The following is a 9431-nucleotide window of genomic DNA, read 5'->3' on the forward strand; positions in this document are numbered from 1 at the left end:
AAAGAAAGAAAGAAAGAAAAAGAAAAAAGAAAGAAAGAAAAAGAAAATCACTAGCTTGCATACTAAAAATGATAAAAATCATGGTAAATAAAATGAAAAGATATTGAATCAAAAGAAATGGGAGTGCATAAACTGGATATGTGATTTCTTTTTCTCAAAGGCAGAATGTGCCTTCATGTTTTAAAGCCTTAAGCCAGAGGCAGAGAACTCCCTTGTACACAGGGGGTTTTGTGGTAGGAGAGCTTCGGTACCTCCCACCAACTCCTGCTGAGCATCAGATGCCTGTCTTCCCATTAACTGACATGCTGGCTGATGGGTATATTCGTTTTCCTACTTTCCAAACTCTACCTCAGGTCCTGGGCTCGGTATCTCTTTTGCATTATTATTTTTTCTTTGGAAACACTTGTAACTCTCCCCCCTCACAGCCCCCAGGCCCCCACTGGGAAGGTGGTTTATCGTTTCTCCCTGGTTTTGCTTCAGGCCTTTCATTTTCTTCCTCTCAGACGTGCCTCGGTCCTGCCCTGGTCTGGGGGAACTAGTAGCTGACCACCTTGGGCTAAGCCAAGGTGAACGTGCTTGTCCCTGAGGTTGCTTAGAACTCTAATTCTAAGCCATAAAGAACAAGTCAATAGAAGTGCTCTGTTGGGGAGGGTGCCCTTCATTCTTCATTAAGACTCTGCATAGATCCGTAGGCACTGACATTAACACTTATCCATTCATTAAACAAATAGTGATCAAGCACTGTTAAGTCCCAGCTACTACTTGGAACCTGGGTATATACTAGCCAGTGAACCATGCACTGTCCATGCACACATGAGGCCCACAGTCTGGGGTGGGGGGTTCATACAGAAAAGAAACCAACAGATGGGTAATGTGTTAGGTGATGGTTATGTGCTCACGTGGCCATTTTATGTGGGATTTTTATGAAAAGGCCTTTCTGAGAATTTCAGGGCTGTTGTGGATATTTTGTGCAGATATATATGGATGAGGAGGAGCTGTGTGTGAGACACTGGAGGTGCCATTCCCCCAGCCCAGGCGACAGGTGGGACTCCGGAACTCACTCTCGGTGTCTGGGAAGTTGCTGGAGGGTTTGGAGCATAGGGCAAGGTTATAGGACCACGTGTTCTAAAGGAGGCTGATGATTGCCAAGAGCAGAAGAGCCCGTGGAGGGGACAGGGCTACTGGGGACATTTAGCGGGCAGTCAGTGGGCACTGGTCTGGCAGTGAGGGGGGCGGGGCTGGTGATAACATGACTGGCTTTGAAGGTAGAACTGCCCGCATTTGTGGATGGACCGGACGATGGCATGAGAGAGGAGAGTCCAAAGAACCACAAGGTATCCCCTGTTTTCCTTTGTTACAAATAAGGCTGTAGTGGGTATTTCTTGTACACGTCTCTGGGCAAATGGGGAGTGTCTGTAGGGTGTAGATCTAGGAGTATAATCTTTAAATAAGTGTTTGCATTGTTTTAAGTGTTAAATATTTCAATACCGCATTCTGAAGTGGTTATAACGATTGCTATCCAGTTGTTAATGGGTGTCTTAGTCTGTTCAGGCTGCTGTAACACTCTTGCCGTAGACCAAGTGGCTTGTAAACTGCAGACATTTATTTCTCAGAGTTCCGGAGGCACCAACAGACCTGCTGTCTGGTGAGGGCCTGCTTCTTCTGGGTTCATAGGTGGCTGAATTCTCCTGTCTTCATACGGCAGAAGGGGCGGGGGGAGCACTCCAGTCTCTTTTATAAGGACACAGATCCCATTCATGAGGCTCCACCTTCATGATCCGATAACCTCCCAAACCCCCACCTCGCCACCTCCAAATACATCACACTGGGAATAACATTTTGACATATGAATATTTTTGCAAGGGGTGCAGGGGGTGTATAAACATTCGGTCGATAGCAAAGATTGCCTCCAATTTTCCTCCAGCCTTTAAAAGGGTCAGACGTCTTAATTTTTGCCAATCTGATGAATATGGAACAGTATTTCATTACTGGCTTAATTTGCATTTCCCTATTAACGAGTATGTTTTATATTGATCTGTATTTTATCTTCTCTGTCTTCCTTGTTCGTATCCTAGATCAAATATTTTTACTGGACTGTTTTTTCTTATTAATTAAATAAAGGGAAAATATATGTGTGTGTGTCCTTAATTTATCATATGTTTTGTTGTAGAGATGTAGTGATAACTGTGATTTATAGGAAGTGAATTTTCTCCCTGAGTTCTGTGAGTTGCTCTAGCAAGTTAATCAAACACAGGGAGGGGATCACGAGAACCTCTGATCTATAGCCGGTTGGTCAGATGCACAAGTAAGAGCCCAGGTGTGCGGCAGGCGTCTGAAGTGAAGGGGCAGAGGGATCCTCACCTGTGGAAGCCGAGGCTGCCTCCAGGGGGACAGGTGACAGAACTGAGCTGAATTTTTGGACACCCTGTGGTCTCCTGAGAATTGATTGGTAGTGGATGGGAAAGCATGGAGCGCACGCACACACATTGTATTTGGGTCCAAGAACCCAAACTGGAAGGGTTTAATATTGATGTTTCCTAATTTATACATTTCTTCCTTTCCTCTTTTTTTTTTTTTTTTTGTATGTCTTATTTAACAAATCTTTCTATGCTCTGAGGTCATGAAGGCATTCTGGTTTATCTTTTTTATTTGAAGTGTTGCTTTTCTATATTTAGAACTTGAATCCACTTAGAACTATTTTTTATATACTGATATATATATATATATATATATATATATATATATATATACATAGTGATATGGGGGTAAGGGTTTTTTAATGTGAATTATTGTATCTCTCAGGATGGGCTAGTTGTGCAGTGGTAACAGATGACCTCCCCAATGGCAATGACAAGGCAAGTTTACGTCTTGATCACGGTAAGTATCCAGTGTCACGGGCAGGCCCTGTCCCACGAGTCACTGGGAGCCTGAGGAGCGTTTGCTCTGCGGTCTGGGACATGAAGCCTCCTTCATCCATGCTGCAGGGAAGGGGGCCAGCAGCTCTCAGCTTGCTCCTTTCAGCAGCCGCCCTGCTACTCACTGGCCTGGTGGACCGCGAGGCCACTGGGAAGTAGCCTTCAGTCTCCCTGGACAGAGAGGACTCGGCGATACTTGAAAACTAGCCTCATCTTCCACACAAACAGTTCCCAAGGCACTTCTTCCATCAGTTTCTTCCCCACTGATTTACAGTGTCACCGATACACCAAGTTGTAAAACATGCACACATTTGTTTATTCGTCCTATATTTTATGCTTTCGTTCTATTTGGCAGTTTTCATACTGTTAACATTATCATTACTTCTCAGTAAGTCCTCCTGCGTGGGAGGCAGGAAACCCAACCTCTTCAGCGATGTTTTTGTGTCTATCATCGGCTCTTTGCTAACACATGAATTTTAGATGCGTTGTCTAATTCCATAAAAGGTTGTGTTGAGATCACAGCAGGAGTTGCATTGACCTAGTAGGCTCATTTGGGGCTGAGTCACGTCTCTAAGCTAGTGAGTCTCATCAGACGTGAGCACGTACATCTCTCTCCATTGGTGGAGATTTTCTTTTATGTCTCTCAGTGGTGGTTTACACTTTTCTCCATAAGTATCTGGCAAATCTTTCACTAAATTTATTTCTAGGTACCATGCCCTTTCCCTTCCTTTTTTCATCTTTTCTATTTTTAATGATGTATTTAGTATGTTTATAGAAATGCTATTGATTTAGGGCCCAGAAGACTTGCAAATCTCTCTTTTCATTTCTAATTGTCTGCACAATCTCTTGGTCTTTCTGCATAGATAATCATATCGTCTTTAAAATCCATGCCTCTCCCTCCCATTCTTTAAAACTTTTCTTTCACTCCTTGTCTTGACTCTCTAGTTAAGATCTCCATCCAGTAAATGAATGCGTTCATGCTTTGTTTGCCTGTGGAAGGGGCTTTGGATGCTAGCTTCTTTGATATGCATCTAGGAGGATTGCTGCAAATTCCCTGGCCCTGGAGACCTCTATGATGTAGAAGGAGAACTTCTGGCCTCTTCCCAAAGCCCAGGGGTCCACAGGACCAGATATAATTGCTCCCAAAGTGTGCGGGTGATGTAACATGCGTTGTACCCTGATGCTCCCTGACGTACCACGGGACAGACTTCTCAGCAGAAGGGGCCAACATGCATTGTGTTTACTTCGATTGGCAGTATCTGTGAAATGTTTTGTTTTGACCTCCCAGGAATTGATCTCCACAGAAGAACTAAGATCGTTAGAAGAACTTCTTAGATCTTAAGACTTTTTTTTTCTTGATGGGAGGCTTGGGAATTTAGAAATGTCTAGGGAAGGGTACAGATTGTCATTCTTGGGGCAATTTCAAAGCAGTAAAGAAAGAAAAAAGTGAACAGGGCAAAATAATGAGACAGGGGAATCTGTGTTCAGCCCCTGTTCTGGATCTCCTCCCTGTTTCCTACCAGACTTAGTGACACCCTGTTAGTCCCCTTGGTACCCAGGAAACTCAGGCACTTTCCTCTATTTCTCTGTTAAAGCTCGTCCCGAGGAAATACTCTCCTTCCTCTCCAAGAATATTTTCGTGTTAATGGGAGAGAAACTTAGGAGGCATGAAGGAAAACGTTGACCCATGTGGTGTCTGAGACAACGGGGGAGTGGGTGGGAGGGATTGTAGGGTTCAGGAAGAGACGAGGTCCGGCTGAATCAATGCCCCTGGACAGTCTCCCAGCAGTGCTGTGTCTTCTCTTCCAGAGTTTCCCAGACCCCTAAGAGTTGGAAGCACTGCTGGGTTGCTTATGGGATCTTTCCTGGCCTGCAGTGCTTCCTCTGGACTCAAATACTTTTATAAGGTAGAGACAACTTAGTAAGCTTAATAGTATGAAGCTGAAAAAAATGATTCCATGATGAGCTCAGTGGGCTCTCTCAGGCTGGGGCTCCCCTTTTTCCTCTCTGGCCAGTGGCACCTGGGGGATGTCACCCTGCATGAAGGACTTGATGCTTGCGTTGTGCTTATTTCTCTTGTGAACTAATCCATTGCACTTCTGTGGATTTTGAGGACAGGGGCGATATTATTGCCACCTGTGTATCCCCAGGGTTGAAACAGACTGGCAGATAGGTTGCTCAATAAATATTCGAAAAGGCGCGCCTGGGTGGCTCAGTTGGTTAAGCGACTGCCTTCGGCTCAGGTCATGATCCCGGAGTCCTGGGATCGAGTCCTGCATCGTGCTCCCAGCTCAGTGGGGAGCCTGCTTCTCCCTCTGGCCCTTTCCCCTCTCATGCTGTTTCTCTCTCTTTCTCCCCCCACCTCAAATAAATAAATAAATAAAATATTAAAATAAATAAATAAATAAATAAATATTCGAACAAGTGACTGGATCAGCCCATGAGCAAGGTGCTAACGTGGTGAAGAGATGATAAAAATAGCTAATACTCCTTCGGAGTGCATATAACTGCATCTTTGCAGGAGCATGACACATCAAGGGATATACTTACAAAGCAATTTATTTTTATCTCCTAGAGACTTTTAAAATTTTCTCTGTTGGGCTATTTCTTCCTCTGGTCCGTTAAATTCTGGTCACTTGTGAATAAGATTCTCCAGTCAGTAAATAAAATGTTCAAGCTTTTGTCATAGTCAAACTTTGAACTTCTTTTCTTTTGATATGCAGTCTTCTTGTTTGGCCTGCTAGAGGGGGCGGGAGCTGGGGTGCGTGAGGAAGTGGGGTGCCAGGGGGGAGCTGGGAGTCTCTGAAGGCTGGGGTGTCTCAGTAAAGGTCTGGCATTTGGAAACGATGGTAAGTTCTCAAAATTTAATCCCAATTCTGTGCATTTATAAAATACCTTGTGTTTTCTTTACAGCCTAAGAAAAGTACTCTTTCACTGTTAATTTAGATGCTGGATGTCTGATTAATGGTAAGCAATCAGCTTGCCGTCTTTAGACTGCTGTGTGGCTTTTTATCATTATCCTTGTTATGCTTTCTATTGTTATTTGAAGCTGGTTTCCTCAAGGCCTTCAGAGTGGCCCCGTTGATGGTGACAGGCGGGGTGCCTTCCCTCCCTCTGTCTCTCCCTCCCTCCGTCTCTCCCTCCCTCCGTCCTTCTTTCCTTTCCTTCTTCCTTCTTTCCTTTCCTTTTTGAATTTAAAGTACGAAATCGAGAACCTCAAGTGCATAAGAACGTAATGAGTGACCTGAGACACTTTTATAAAGATCCTTCTGGTTGTTGCATGAATCATTGGTTGGTCAGAGTGACAGAGGAAGAAGGCAGGAGGCCAGGAGACACTGCCGGCTCAGGGAGGATGTGCTGAGCAGCTGTGGTCCTTCCAGTTTCCTACTTGAGGAGTAAGAAACACAGTGAGCTCCTGGCTCTTAGTGTCCAAAGACCACCCTCCACTGGATGATGCAAGTCTCCTTGGAGAGATGAACGTGGACGGTGCAAGGTGAACCTGGAATATCCTGCTCAAAAATATGATGGGACCATACAGAAAGGCAGAGAGAAGCTGTTCTGAAACGGCTCACCTTGGCCAAATCGAGCACAATTTGAGCAACAGAACCAAAGGTGACGATGTCACAGGGCAACATGCTGAAGAGAGGAGCCCGAGAGTCCATGTGCTCATTGTCAAAGAAATAATACGCAAATACGGGGAAAAGGAAATCTCCTTAGAGTAGAATGCCAGCCAATAAGCAATGCATCCCATTTATTCACTGACCCAAACCTGCCCTGTGTTATCAGCGGGGGGGAACTCAGTGGCTCTCCCAGAACTAATTCCTCACTGTTAAGGAATGTTAGCGGCAAAATTGCATAACAATGAACTTATAGCTTTTCTTTCCCTCTATTTCCTCTTGACAGAGACAGAGACAGAGAAGGAGGGAGAGAGAGATCTGTTCTGTGGGAAGTAATCTCACACAAAAAGTTTTCAATCAACAAAGTTTTCTAATAAGTGGTAATAAATCACAATAATGCTGTCATCTATTTGGATCAGTCCCTTTATAGCCTTGTTTCCCTTTCCAAATGAGTTAATTATAAAAAAAATATAATTTATAACTGAGCAGGAATCAGGCTTCTAGCATCGAATTTATTGGCAAAAATCAGTAACGATAAGCTAATTTTGCTCGATCTACATTTGTGCTTTTAATGACCACCAGAAATAATGTGTTAAGTCAGAGCTCAAGTTCATGAGGCAGATATTTTGTAATAAGTTTTTATTATTACAAATGATTTTGTCTTATAATATAGCTTGTTTATTTCATTACATGTTGGTATATATATACAATTAATTTTCTTCTTAGCAATTTCTCAGGAAAATGACTGTGCTGTCCTGTACGAATTCCTAATGACTCATTGACTGCAATTGTTCTAGTAATTGACTTACAAAATGTTTATTTTCGAAGACCTCCCTGCTTACCAAGTAATAGCATATATGTTCTACCCAAGCAGATGGAGGGGGTAATCATTATAAATTGACAAACAAGACCATCCCTTCTAACTTAGGGTTTTCCTTCACTGAATACATTAGGTGCATCAGAAATAGTCATTTTCTGGAAGCACATTAGTAAAGCGTGTCCTCACCCTCAACAACCACACTTGAATTTTAATTGAATTCCTGGGATTCCGGGAGTGAAGGAGCTGCTGAACCACAGTGCTCACTTTCTGTATCTCACTCTACCGACTCTTCCTTTCTCCACTAACAAACCTTTCCCATATTTTCGCATTTAGGGAAAATGATTTGCAGAGTTGTTCCAAACTGATTAGAATCCTTGTTGTACCACTGAATCCTTTTATACATTGTAGAAGCTGTTCGAATGCCACTCTCTGAGAAAGGTATTTTAGGGGGGCTGTAAGGTTTATGTATGTATACACATGCCTTCCTTCTTTTCTGTGTTCCCCAGGCTATACTGCTAACAAAATAAACAAGCTGAGGGACCAGAAAGTGTGGACAAAGATTTATTGGAATAACTTACGTATTAATAATTGAGCTCAGATACCTAGCTGCTTGTTATTGTATTAAAATGCATTTTCTACCTCAAGGGTAAATCTTTATTGCAAGGAAGATTGAATATTTTTGAAAATATAGAAAGTTAGTGCTATAATAGCAGTTTTCAAAAATGTTAGAGTAGATTATTTACATGAAAAAATTGTTAAAATGCAGATTTAAGGGGCAGAGATTCAATAGATGTGGGACCTGCATTCTGTGAGTATGTATAACATAAATGGGTCGCACCAAATGCTCTCCGGGCCTCTGTAAACTCAAACATTCTACGGATGTTGGCACTTCTAGTTTTTACATTTATGTTTCTTGTAAATTTTCTAATAATTTTGCTTATGCCTGGGAACAATGATTTATTTAATGATTATATTTTGATAAAATCAGTTGAAAACCCAAAACTTTATGGCAAACCTATTATGAGCAAGGAGTAATAAAGAATATCCTATGGATCAGGTTGATGATATTATTAGACCCTGGATGGCATCTTAGGCGTAGAGGGAAGCCTCCTGCTGATCCTGCGGGCCTCACCTGGCTTCTCTGAAGACGTGGGACACGTGGCTGCCTTGGACTCTTCTGTCTTTGAGCTAGGGAGCACTCCTGTCGTATTTGTGATTGAAACATGAGTCACTCCCCCAAGCACTAGGCATACAACTAAAAAACATCCACGTGATTACAAGTAAAAGGAAATCTATGTCGTCAAAAAGGGCTGGTTCACGTGCGGTGGTTACTGTTGAATCTCTCAGATGTGCTCTGATCAGATGTGTTTTTGGATGTGTTTCATCCACTGGGCGGGGGGGGGGGGGGGGGAGCATTCAGACGTTTGCCACCATCCTCCATGTCCTGTGTGCTTCCAAGAGTGAACAGGTGTCAGTAATTCAGGGTAAGGGTTGGGCTGATAGTGGCCTGGTGCCCAAATAGTGCCTGTAAACACCACACTGCCTGCCTCGCCTGGGGCTCAGTTCTCAGAGGGGTGCAATTGGAGGTGTGATGGGGAAGAAGAGAGGAGGCCGCAGAGTCCACCCCCAGGTCTGGCCCCTCAGGCAGGGACTTCTCAGCCCTCCTTTCCTTCCCCTTCCCACCCTTCTTTCTGCAAGACCCAACCCCACACTTTACCTGGAACCTGGCTCCGTCTGTGTGATAAAATATCAGTATCTCTGAAGTCAGTTTTTCTTCTCACACATTAACTGATCTTTGAGTCTTTAAAAGCCCACAGATGCACCATGGTTGCCAAGATACACAGAGTATAGAAGACCAATCATGAATGTGGAAAGATGTAGAAAGAAGCTTTCTTCCCTCATTTTTATACTTTGTACATACAAGGTACAGAGTAGGGTGGGGAACCGGGAGAATTTTTTCTGTCTCACAGAGGTGAAGAATGGGGAGGGAGGGAAGAAACACTGATCTGAAGCAGGAATTTGCACAAATAATATTTAATTCGTGATGATGTGGGAAGAGGCCCCAACTCCAGCTGCTCT

General features: G+C 43.4%; 1 long non-coding RNA gene across 3 annotated transcripts in view; it reads left to right on the forward strand.

The window, feature by feature from the left end:
- The window catches only part of LOC141370319 (uncharacterized), a 22543-nt gene extending 15609 nt beyond the window's left edge, over positions 1 to 6934 (forward strand). For all 3 annotated transcript variants that reach the window (XR_012374240.1, XR_012374239.1, XR_012374241.1), the window contains exons 3-5: positions 2803 to 2877; positions 5829 to 5882; positions 6819 to 6934. This is a non-coding gene — a long non-coding RNA (uncharacterized lncRNA). The remainder of the gene's footprint in view (positions 1 to 2802; positions 2878 to 5828; positions 5883 to 6818) is intronic.
- The last annotated feature ends 2497 nt before the right edge of the window (positions 6935 to 9431 follow it).

The sequence above is a fragment of the Callorhinus ursinus genome, unplaced genomic scaffold (genome assembly GCF_003265705.2).
Source record: "Callorhinus ursinus isolate GAN/ISIS: 27379988/994484 unplaced genomic scaffold, GSC_fseal_2.0 scaffold32, whole genome shotgun sequence".
In the NCBI taxonomy this organism is placed as follows: Eukaryota; Metazoa; Chordata; class Mammalia; order Carnivora; family Otariidae; genus Callorhinus; species Callorhinus ursinus.